Genomic DNA, 13,328 nt, shown 5'->3' on the forward strand with positions numbered 1-13,328 from the left:
ATATAAAGGATTAAAAATTCGCCACAAAGCCAAGCAAACAATCAATGCATACAAATAGATTGTTGGTTGAACTTTATATAAGAAGTTCAACACAACAAATAAATTATGCAATTTTATTATCGAATCATCAAGCAAAGGATAAGCTTCAGTGGATCGCAGTATGGCAGCTGCTCAACCACTTACAACACCTTGCCTGTTACAAAAGTCGTTTACAATTGATTCTAGGCTTTGTCATTGTATTAAATAATGCTTTTATATGTAACTAGCGCGGCATCAGGTGATCAAAGATCCTCCCAATTTACTATGTTACAAATTACATTGGCATCACATCCATTGTCGTTTAAAAAGTAAATTATAAACTTTAAATGGTTTAGAAGCCATACAATGCAAATTGCCCCTTATTTATCATTGCAGTCCAGCACGGATACGACCTTAGAGGCGTTCAGGCATAATCCAACGGACGTAGCGTCATACCACTGTTCGCTCGAACAAGTATTGTGCCATTGGTCCGTACCTGCGGTTCCTCTCGTACTACGCAGGAATGCTGTCGCAACAACGTTTTGTCATTAGTAGGGTAAAACTAACCTGTCTCACGACGGTCTAAACCCAGCTCACGTTCCCTTGCATGGGTGAACAATCCAACGCTTGGTGAATTTTGCTTCACAATGATAGGAAGAGCCGACATCGAAGGATCAAAAAGCGACGTCGCTATGAACGCTTGGCCGCCACAAGCCAGTTATCCCTATGGTAACTTTTCTGACACCTCTTGTTAAAAACTCTTTAAACCAAAAGGATCGATAGGCCGAGCTTTTGCTGTCCCTGTGTGTACTGAACACCGAGATCAAGTCAGCATTTGCCCTTTTGCTCTATGTGTGGTTTCTGTCCGCACTGAGCTGGCCTTGGGACACCTCCGTTATTATTTGAGAGATGTACCGCCCCAGTCAAACTCCCTACCTGGCAATGTCCTTGAATTGGATCATACCTGAGTAATTGGAGTTATACCAAATTTTCAAATCAAAAATACATAAATGCACCGTTTTATTAAAGAATTTGTTTGCGATTATATAACAAACTCGTGATACTTTGATCAAGAAGCTTGCATCAAAACCCAATACCATAAGATATAATAAATATATCCGTATAATGGCTAGGAAATGATACACGTTCCATTTAATCAAGTAAGTAAGGAAACAATAAGAGTAGTGGTATTTCATTGGCGATACCAAACCGAGGTCTAATATCTCCCACTTATTCTACACCTCTTATGTCTCCTTACACTGCCAGATTAGAGTCAAGCTCAAAAGGGTCTTCTTTCCCCGCTAATTATTCCAAGCCCGTTCCCTTGGCTGTGGTTTCGCTAGATAGTAGATAGGGACAGTAGGAATCTCGTTAATCCATTCATGCGCGTCACTAATTAGATGACGAGGCATTTGGCTACCTTAAGAGAGTCATAGTTACTCCCGCCGTTGACCCGCGCTTACTTGAATTTCTTCACTTTGACATTCAGAGCACTGGGCAGAAATCACATTGTGTCAACACCCGCTAGGGCCATCACAATGCTTTGTTTTAATTAGACAGTCGGATTCCCCAAGTCCGTGCCAGTTCTGAATTGATTGTTAATTGATAATCGTTATAATTAATAAGAACTAATTGGTTTAACCCAATTAGTATTCTTAAAAATTTTAGCAAGAAAGTTCCACAATTGGCTACGTAACTAAACTATCCGGGGAACAAGTAACTAACATAAATGCTAGAAACTCTATTTACCCAGAACGAGCACATAAACCATGTTATTGTTTCCCAATCAAGCCCGACTATCTCAATCTTCAGAGCCAATCCTTATCCCGAAGTTACGGATCTAATTTGCCGACTTCCCTTACCTACATTATTCTATCGACTAGAGACTCTTCACCTTGGAGACCAGCTGCGGATATTGGTACGGCCTGTTGAGAAGTTTGCGTGTCCCCACCATAAATTTTCAAGGTCCGAGGAGAAAATATCGACACAACAGTATATGTCATGCTCTTCTAGCCCATCTACCATATCTCTCTGCGAAAGACTTCCATGGTAGTACGGCTATAAAACAGAAAAGAAAACTCTTCCGATATCTCTCGACGGCTTCTTTATGGTCGTTCCTGTTGCCAGGATGAGCACGAGGCCCATATTTAATAACAAACGGATACTCAACAGGTTACGGAATTGGAACCGTATTCCCTTTCGTTCAAAATTATTCAAGTATATTAATTTAGCTAGATTTTATATAATATATATATTTGTTTGGCATTTGTATTTTACTTGAAAATTTTCGGCTTTCGCCTTGAACTTAGGACCGACTAACTCGTGATCAACCACTGTTCACACGAAACCCTTCTCCACTTCAGTCCTCCAAGGTCTCATTCGATTATTTGCTACTACCACCAAGATCTGTACCAATGGCAGCTCCATGCAGGCTTACGCCAAACACTTCTACGCATACCATTGTACCTTCCTACTCACTAAAGTTTCAAAATTTATATTACAAGTAATATAAATCATCTACTTTAGCGGTAATGTATAGGTATACAACTTAAGCGCCATCCATTTTAAGGGCTAGTTGCTTCGGCAGGTGAGATGTTACACACTCCTTAGCGGATTTCGACTTCCATGATCACCGTCCTGCTGTTTTAAGCAACCAACGCCTTTCATGGTATCTGCATGAGTTGTTAATTTGGGCACCGTAACATTACGTTTGGTTCATCCCACAGCGCCAGTTCTGCTTACCAAAAGTGGCCCACTGGGCACATTATATCATAACCTTGAACTTCATATCAAGAAAGTTAAGGTTCTTACCCATTTAAAGTTTGAGAATAGGTTAAGATCGTTTCGACCCTAAGGCCTCTAATCATTCGCTTTACCAGATAAGATTATTTTATATAATATTAAAATGCACCAGCTATCCTGAGGGAAACTTCGGAAGGAACCAGCTACTAGATGGTTCGATTGGTCTTTCGCCCCTATACTCAATTCTGACAATCGATTTGCACGTCAGAACTGTTTCGGTCTTCCATCAGGGTTTCCCCTGACTTCAACCTGATCAAGTATAGTTCACCATCTTTCGGGTCACAGCATATATGCTCAAGGTACGTTCCAGTTAGAGGCATAAATAATATAAATATCATTATACATAACTATATAGAACGCCCCGGGATTGTGTTAATTAGCTATAAATAGTTAAAAAACTAATCCCATTATTAGTCAAGTTAATTACGCTATTAGGTTTATATCCCAATAACTTGCACATATGTTAGACTCCTTGGTCCGTGTTTCAAGACGGGTCCCGAAGGTATCCTGAATCTTTCGCATTGTTAATCCTACAAGTGCATATAATAAACACAAAAATCAATGATAATTATGCCATTATATAATTCCGAAAAATTAACGCACTGTATTCATATAAATCTATCAGCACTTTATCAAATTAATAACATTTATTCTGTGTTAAAATGCAAGCAAATTAATTTGAATAAACTATAAGTTATATTTTATGATAAATTTGGTATGCTAATAGATTACAATGTCCTTATATGGAAAAAATGCACACTATTATCATAATATTGTTTAAATATTACAATTCTAATGATGAATTTTCCATAACGGATATTCAGGTTCATCGGGCTTAACCTCTAAGCAGTTTCACGTACTGTTTAACTCTCTATTCAGAGTTCTTTTCAACTTTCCCTCACGGTACTTGTTTACTATCGGTCTCATGGTTATATTTAGTTTTAGATGGAGTTTACCACCCACTTAGTGCTGCACTATCAAGCAACACGACTCTTTGGAAACATCATCTAGTAATCATTAACGTTATACGGGCCTGGCACCCTCTATGGGTAAATGGCCTCATTTAAGAAGGACTTAAATCGTTAATTTCTCATACTAGAATATTGACGCTCCATACACTGCATCTCACATTTGCCATATAGACAAAGTGACTTAGTGCTGAACTGATTTCTTTTCGCTCGCCGCTACTAAGAAAATCCTTGTTAGTTTCTTTTCCTCCCCTAATTAATATGCTTAAATTCAGGGGGTAGTCCCATATGAGTTGAGGTTGTGTATAACTTTTATATGCAATTAATTCTTTATATATAATGATAAAACATTTTATTAAATTCGTTATATTAATAATATCTGTATATAAATGGCATTTGTTTGATTTAACGAATCAACGAAGAACAATAATATTGTCAACGGTTTTCTATTTTCTAATCATTAATAAGAGACAATTCTAGATAAATTTTTATGCTAGACATTTCTCAGTATCATTTGATTGAAAAAGAAAATATTTCTCTTCGTTTTTCACATTCAAATTATTTACTAATGTGAGATAATGTTTTTCATATATTTTTTAATATTATGAATAAAATAATTAAATTATTATTATCCAATAATATACCATATGCTTATAAAATTTCATTATAAAATTTGTATAAGCAACTTAATTAGCATAGTCTTACAACCCTCAACCATATGTAGTCCAAGCAGCACTATAAAATTAATTAAAGTACATAACAGCATGGACTGCGATATGCGTTCAAAATGTCGATGTTCATGTGTCCTGCAGTTCACACGATGACGCACAGTTTGCTGCGTTCTTCATCGACCCATGAGCCGAGTGATCCACCGCTTAGAGTTTTATAAATTGGTTTCTTAATTTTGTCAAATATGTTTTTATTGAAAGAAATTAAAAATACACCATTTTACTGGCATATATCAATTCCTTCAATAAATTTATTTTTATACCTAAAACGAATGCTGCGAAATGTCTTAGTTTTATATAACCAATATATATCAAAGTATTTCTTTTTAAATTGCATTTATTGTAAATAAATATATATATATATATATTAATACTTTTTTAGCGATATAAATTGAAATTTATATAAAACATTAACCTGTATAAAACCAGGTACAACATTGTACATTTTAGGTTGTTGCATTATCCAATGTATGCGCATAACTGAGATGAACAATACATATCGCAACGCGTGTATATTATGGTCCATATACACACAGTATTTTAATTGTGTTTATATACAATAATAATTTAATATTATTATTTTAATAATTCGATTTGCTTGTTCGAATTTTTATTTGTTTGTTTTGGCTGCTTATTATTTCTCTCATATGTATTAAATACAATATATAATTTTAATATTTGCATTATTTCGATTTGCTTGTTCGAAATTTCATTTGATCTATATTAGATCATATACATTTTGGCAATTCATATTTTATTTGTATTACTATAATGTATTTATTATAATATAAACAAATATTTTATTAACGGTAAGGATATACAATAATAATTTAATATTATTATTTTAATAATTCGATTTGCTTGTTCGAATTTTTATTTGTTTGCTTTGGCTGCTTATTATTTCTCTCATATGTATTAAATACAATATATAATTTTAATATTTGCATTATTTCGATTTGCTTGTTCGAAATTTTATTTGATCTATATTAGATCTCATATACATTTTGGCAATTCATATTTTATTTGTATTATTATAATGTATTTATTATAATATAAACAAATATTTTATTAACGGTAAGGATATACAATAATAATTTAATATTATTATTTTAATAATTCGATTTGCTTGTTCGAATTTTTATTTGTTTGCTTTGGCTGCTTATTAATTTCTCTCATATGTATTAAATACAATATATAATTTTAATATTTGCATTATTTCGATTTGCTTGTTCGAAATTTCATTTGATCTATAATAGATCTCATATACATTTTGGCAATTCATATTTTATTTGTAATACTATAATGTATTTATTATAATATAAACAAATATTTTATTAACGGTAAGGATATTAAAACATTAATGATCCTTCCGCAGGTTCACCTACGGAAACCTTGTTACGACTTTTACTTCCTCTAAATAATCAAGTTCGGTCAACTTTTGCGAAACAACCGTAACACGCAAGGCGTCACAGTGATCACGTCCGGAGACCTCACTAAATAATTCAATCGGTAGTAGCGACGGGCGGTGTGTACAAAGGGCAGGGACGTAATCAATGCGAGTTAATGACTCACACTTACTGGGAATTCCAAGTTCATGTGAACAGTTTCAGTTCACAATCCCAAGCATGAAAGTGGTTCAGCGGTTTACCCGGACCTCTCGGTCTAGGAAATACACGTTGATACTTTCATTGTAGCGCGCGTGCAGCCCAGGACATCTAAGGGCATCACAGACCTGTTATTGCTCAATCTCATTATTGCTAGACGCAATTTGTCCATTTAAGAAGCTAGTGTCCTTATAATGGGACAAACCAACAGGTACGGCTCCACTTATATAAACACATTCAAACACAATAAACATTTTACTGCCACCATGAATGAAGGCTATATAAGCTTCAACACCATAATCCTGAAGATATCTATTTAATATATTTGAGTCTCGTTCGTTATCGGAATTAACCAGACAAATCACTCCACGAACTAAGAACGGCCATGCACCACCACCCATAGATTCGAGAAAGAGCTATCAATCTGTCTTACACACTTATGTTCGGACCTGGTAAGTTTTCCCGTGTTGAGTCAAATTAAGCCGCAGGCTCCACTCCTGGTGGTGCCCTTCCGTCAATTCCTTTAAGTTTCAGCTTTGCAACCATACTTCCCCCGGAGCCCAAAAGCTTTGGTTTCCCGGGAAGCGACTGAGAGAGCCATAAAAGTAGCTACACCCAATTGCTAGCTGGCATCGTTTATGGTTAGAACTAGGGCGGTATCTGATCGCCTTCGAACCTCTAACTTTCGTTCTTGATTAATGAAAACATCTTTGGCAAATGCTTTCGCTTAAGTTAGTCTTACGACGGTCCAAGAATTTCACCTCTCGCGTCGTAATACTAATGCCCCCAAACTGCTTCTATTAATCATTACCTCTTGATCTGAAAACCAATGAAAGCAGAACAGAGGTCTTATTTCATTATCCCATGCACAGAATATTCAGGCATTTGAAGCCTGCTTTAAGCACTCTAATTTGTTCAAAGTAATTGTACCGGCCCACAATAACACTCGTTTAAGAGCACTAATGCAGGTTTTTAAATAGGAGGAACATATGAAAAAATACAAGTATCTAAGCACATGTAAGAACTCCACCGGTAATACGCTTACATACATAAAGGTATAGTACTAACCACAATTGTAAGTTGTACTACCCGTATGAAGCACAAGTTCAACTACGAACGTTTTAACCGCAACAACTTTAATATACGCTATTGGAGCTGGAATTACCGCGGCTGCTGGCACCAGACTTGCCCTCCAATTGGTCCTTGTTAAAGGATTTAAAGTGTACTCATTCCAATTACAGGGCCTCGGATATGAGTCCTGTATTGTTATTTTTCGTCACTACCTCCCCGAGCTGGGAGTGGGTAATTTACGCGCCTGCTGCCTTCCTTAGATGTGGTAGCCGTTTCTCAGGCTCCCTCTCCGGAATCGAACCCTGATTCCCCGTTACCCGTTGCAACCATGGTAGTCCTAGATACTACCATCAAAAGTTGATAGGGCAGACATTTGAAAGATCTGTCGTCGGTACAAGACCATACGATCTGCATGTTATCTAGAGTTCAACCAATATAACGATCTTGCGATCGCTTGGTTTTAGCCTAATAAAAGCACATGTTCCATAAGGTTCATGTTTTAATTGCATGTATTAGCTCTAGAATTACCACAGTTATCCAAGTAACTGTTAACGATCTAAGGAACCATAACTGATATAATGAGCCTTTTGCGGTTTCACTTTTAATTCGTGTGTACTTAGACATGCATGGCTTAATCTTTGAGACAAGCATATAACTACTGGCAGGATCAACCAGAATAATGTTTTTATTCATATTTCATTCATATTTTTTGAATAGAAATTAGCAATATATATGTTGTTATAGATTTTATTTCTATCGAATACGGCCATTTTTATATAGCATTCGTATACGTTTGTTTTCCAATTTATACTTGTTTCGCCACTAATAATAACAAGTTTTTATTGATGTCAAAAAGAATCATATTCTTTATAAACACAATATTTATTTTTCATATATTTTCTTTATATATGCACATTTCATTCTAAAATATCATTTTTGTTCGACATACATAATATATTGTATCCACACATGTACAATTTTTGTTTAACCAATATAAGATATTGAGTTAATCATTTGTATTTTGACGATAAATTTAAAATTTATCTATATATATCCATATAAGTCTCTGGTAATATATAAAATAGAACCGAGTGTATATTACTACTATATTTATTTCTTAAATAATATATACTTATATATTATTTATATATATACTCTTTATTATATATTATATAATTTCTTAAATAACTCTCTTAATAGCTATTTTTTATTATCAACAATATAAGTTGATATTAATATTGAAAATGTATTCATAATTACATTTTTATATTTCTTTGGTAGACTTTTATGTACTATTATTATTTAATAATACACATATAATATAAATCATGTTAGCCTACCTCCTAAAATTAACGATAAAATTCGGAAACAATTTGTTATTCTATGTACAATAGAAACTTGGCCTTTGTTTCAACGTTATTATCTTTGGGCTTAAAATATTAACCGCGGAGCCAAGTCTCGTATTCAAATAAATGAATAAAGAAACAAATTTGACGGATAATATCTTCTCTACTGACATATGTCAATAGCAGACGGCCGGCCCATTGACCATCCTATAGTAGTTTTTGGACACGCTGTCTCCCATTCGGGTATATTCAATTTACTTTGCCACTCACCCATATAGTGTTCTCTTATATAATAAGACAACGCACTTTTATATTCATTATATGGATATATTGCCTTCCTCATATTTGCCACACCACCTATAGTAGTTTTTGGACACGCTGTCTCCCATTCGGGTATATTCAATTTACTTTGCCACTCACCCATATAGTGTTCTCTTATATAATAAGAAAACGCACTTTTATTTTCATTATATGGATATATTGCCTTCCTCATATTTGCCACACCACCTATAGTAGTTTTTGGACACGCTGTCTCCCATTCGGGTATATTCAATTCTCTTTGCCACTCACCCTTATAGTATTCTCTTATTTAATAAGAATACTAAAATACTTCTCATATTATAGATGTAATCTATTAACTTCTCAATATCCATACGGTTTATGTATGGTATTGACAAAATCCTATGCATTTGCATAAGATTTATTTTGCCACAATTTATAGTACTAGTGCCGCCCTCACTAGGTATAAATATCTCATTTCGCTAGTAGTGTATGGGCAAATTCTACTAGCTATTCTCATAAATATGTCACTTATATGCCATATCTATACAATTCATGCACTTTTATATGTATATTTGCTATATTATACATTATTATGCCTTATAGGTATTATACCTATAAGCCACATCCATACGATTGCTTAATATAAATATATGTATAATTTTTTATACATATTTTTTTTTTATTTATGTATGGTTTTTTATTCATATCCATATACTGTATTCACTTTTATATGGATATGATTGGCGTTTTATATAGTATTGACAAAATCATAAGTTTGACCAATACGAGGAGAGGTCCGCCAACGACCACCTCCCTATAGGTGTTTTTGGACACGCTGTCTCCCATTCGACTGCTTACTATACTAGGGGCTACCCGCTCCGTATGATATTCTCTCATATAACAAGAGAATGCAAGAAATATTCGTATTTTATGAATATAATCCATTTATTTTTCAATATCCATACGTTTTACTTAGTTTTTTGTACGGTATTGACAAAATCCTATGCATTTGCATAAGATTTATTTTGCCACAATTTATAGTACTAGTGCCGCCCTCACTAGGTATAAATATCTCATTTCGCTAGTAGTGTATGGGGAAATTCTACTAGCTATTCTCATAAATATGTCACTTATATGCCATATCTATACAATTCATGCACTTTTATATGTATATTTGCTATATTATACATTATTATGCCTTATAGGTATTATACCTATAAGCCACATCCATACGATTGCTTAATATAAATATATGTATAATTTTTTATACATATTTTTTTTTTATTTATGTATGGTTTTTTATTCATATCCATATACTGTATTCAATTTTATATGGATATGATTGGCGTTTTATATAGTATTGACAAAATCATAAGTTTGACCAATACGAGGAGAGGTCCGCCAACGACCACCTCCCTATAGGTGTTTTTGGACACGCTGTCTCCCATTCGACTGCTTACTATACTAGGGGCTACCCGCTCCGTATGATATTCTCTCATATAACAAGAGAATGCAAGAAATATTCGTATTTTATGAATATAATCCATTTATTTTTCAATATCCATACGTTTTACTTAGTTTTTTGTACGGTATTGACAAAATCCTATGCATTTGCATAAGATTTATTTTGCCACAATTTATAGTACTAGTGCCGCCCTCACTAGGTATAAATATCTCATTTCGCTAGTAGTGTATGGGCAAATTCTACTAGCTATTCTCATAAATATGTCACTTATATGCCATATCTATACAATTCATGCACTTTTATATGTATATTTGCTATATTATACATTATTATGCCTTATAGGTATTATACCTATAAGCCACATCCATACGATTGCTTAATATAAATATATGTATAATTTTTTATACATATTTTTTTTTATTTATGTATGGTTTTTTATTCATATCCATATACTGTATTCACTTTTATATGGATATGATTGGCGTTTTATATAGTATTGACAAAATCATAAGTTTGACCAATACGAGGAGAGGTCCGCCAACGACCACCTCCCTATAGGTGTTTTTGGACACGCTGTCTCCCATTCGACTGCTTACTATACTAGGGGCTACCCGCTCCGTATGATATTCTCTCATATAACAAGAGAATGCAAGAAATATTCGTATTTTATGAATATAATCCATTTATTTTTCAATATCCATACGTTTTACTTAGTTTTTTGTACGGTATTGACAAAATCCTATGCATTTGCATAAGATTTATTTTGCCACAATTTATAGTACTAGTGCCGCCCTCACTAGGTATAAATATCTCATTTCGCTAGTAGTGTATGGGCAAATTCTACTAGCTATTCTCATAAATATGTCACTTATATGCCATATCTATACAATTCATGCACTTTTATATGTATATTTGCTATATTATACATTATTATGCCTTATAGGTATTATACCTATAAGCCACATCCATACGATTGCTTAATATAAATATATGTATAATTTTTTATACATATTTTTTTTTATTTATGTATGGTTTTTTATTCATATCCATATACTGTATTCACTTTTATATGGATATGATTGGCGTTTTATATAGTATTGACAAAATCATAAGTTTGACCAATACGAGGAGAGGTCCGCCAACGACCACCTCCCTATAGGTGTTTTTGGACACGCTGTCTCCCATTCGACTGCTTACTATACTAGGGGCTGCCCGCTCCGTATGATATTCTCTCGTATAACAAGAGAATGCAAGAAATATTCGTATTTTATGAATATAATCCATTTATTTTTCAATATCCATACGTTTTACTTAGTTTTTTGTACGGTATTGATAAAATCCTATGCATTTGCATAAGATTTATTTTGCCACAATTTATAGTACTAGTGCCGCCCTCACTAGGTATAAATATCTCATTTCGCTAGTAGTGTATGGGCAAATTCTACTAGCTATTCTCATAAATGCCTTCTTTATGCCATATCTATACAATTTATGCACTTTTATATGTATATTTGCTAATATTATACATTATTATGCCTTATAGGTATTATACCTATAAGCCATATACATACGATTTCATTTTTTTATTTATATATGGTTTTGTATTTATAACCATATACCGTATTTACTTTTATAAGGATATGATTGGCGTTTTATATAGTATTGACAAAATTATAAGTTTGACAAACACTTTTTTAAGTCTTTTAGTTAAAATTGTCATTTTTAATTGACTATCTAAACACTAGATATATTTGCACATGGAGCAAAGAGTATAAAAATTGGTCGCGTCACTAATAATATCGCGATACAATTTTACTACCATCAAAATACCACATACGTTTATATGTCCTCTTTATTTAATTTGGTTTCTAAACCTCAGGAATAGTTTTAATTATATGTGCGCTCTAAGTTGAATGAATTTCTTGAATCTCTTTACTTGAATTTCTAAGACTTAAAAATATTTATAAATAGATGTCCTATTGCATAATATTTTTTTATCGCTTCACTTATAAAATAACGATCCTGCCTTTCTACCTTTGAATAAACATTCATATAAACATGGAGAAAAAAACGTTCGCGTCACTAACAGTATGTGACGATAAAATTTTGCTAACATTAAAAGGAACATATTTTTATATGTCAACTCTTAGTTGAATTGGTCTATTGCTTAAGATTCTAGACCTTAGGAATATTTTTATATTATATGTTTGCCAATCTTCGCGTCACTAAAAAGATGACGATTCATATTGTTATTATTAGATGGTCGAGTTGTACTTATATTGATATGTTAATCAAATTGGTCTCTTACTTGAAAATCTAGACCTTAGGAATATTTTTATATTATATGTTTGCCAATCTTCGCGTCACTAATAAGATGACGATTCATATTGTTATTATTAGATGGTCGAGTTGTACTTATATTGATATGTTAATCAAATTGGTCTCTTACTTGAAAATCTAGACCTTAGGAATATTTGTATATTATATGTTTGCCAATCTTCGCGTCAGTAATAAGATGACGATTCATATTGTTATTATTAGATGGTCGAGTTGTACTTATATTGATATGTTAATCAAATTGGTCTCTTACTTGAAAATCTAGACCTTAGGAATATTTTTATATTATATGTTTGCCAATCTTCGCGTCACTAATAAGATGACGATTCATATTGTTATTATTAGATGGTCGAGTTGTACTTATATTGATATGTTAATCAAATTGGTCTCTTACTTGAAAATCTAGACCTTAGGAATATTTTTATATTATATGTTTGCCAATCTTCGCGTCACTAATAAGATGACGATTCATATTGTTATTATTAGATGGTCGAGTTGTACTTATATTGATATGTTAATCAAATTGGTCTCTTACTTGAAAATCTAGACCTTAGGAATATTTTTATATTATATGTTTGCCAATCTTCGCGTCACTAATAAGATGACGATTCATATTATTATTAGATGGTCGAGTTGTACTTATATTGATATGTTAATCAAATTGGTCTCTTACTTGAAAATCTAGACCTTAGGAATATTTTTATATT

The 13,328-nt window shown here is 33.1% G+C and overlaps 3 non-coding genes across 3 annotated transcripts; all 3 read right to left on the bottom strand.

The window, feature by feature from the left end:
* Window positions 1-119: 119 nt before the first annotated feature.
* On the bottom strand, window positions 120-4,090 carry LOC127011953 (large subunit ribosomal RNA). The gene has a single exon (XR_007765412.1). It is a non-coding gene; the product is annotated as a large subunit ribosomal RNA (ribosomal RNA).
* A 402-nt stretch (window positions 4,091-4,492) lies between these two features.
* On the bottom strand, window positions 4,493-4,671 carry LOC127012022 (5.8S ribosomal RNA). Its single transcript, XR_007765445.1, has one exon. It is a non-coding gene; the product is annotated as a 5.8S ribosomal RNA (ribosomal RNA).
* A 1,203-nt stretch (window positions 4,672-5,874) lies between these two features.
* LOC127011894 (small subunit ribosomal RNA) lies at window positions 5,875-7,869 on the bottom strand. The gene has a single exon (XR_007765352.1). It is a non-coding gene; the product is annotated as a small subunit ribosomal RNA (ribosomal RNA).
* Between the last annotated feature and the right edge of the window lie 5,459 nt (window positions 7,870-13,328).

Source organism: Drosophila biarmipes, unplaced genomic scaffold (genome assembly GCF_025231255.1).
Source record: "Drosophila biarmipes strain raj3 unplaced genomic scaffold, RU_DBia_V1.1 ptg000016l, whole genome shotgun sequence".
Taxonomy (NCBI): Eukaryota; Metazoa; Arthropoda; class Insecta; order Diptera; family Drosophilidae; genus Drosophila; species Drosophila biarmipes.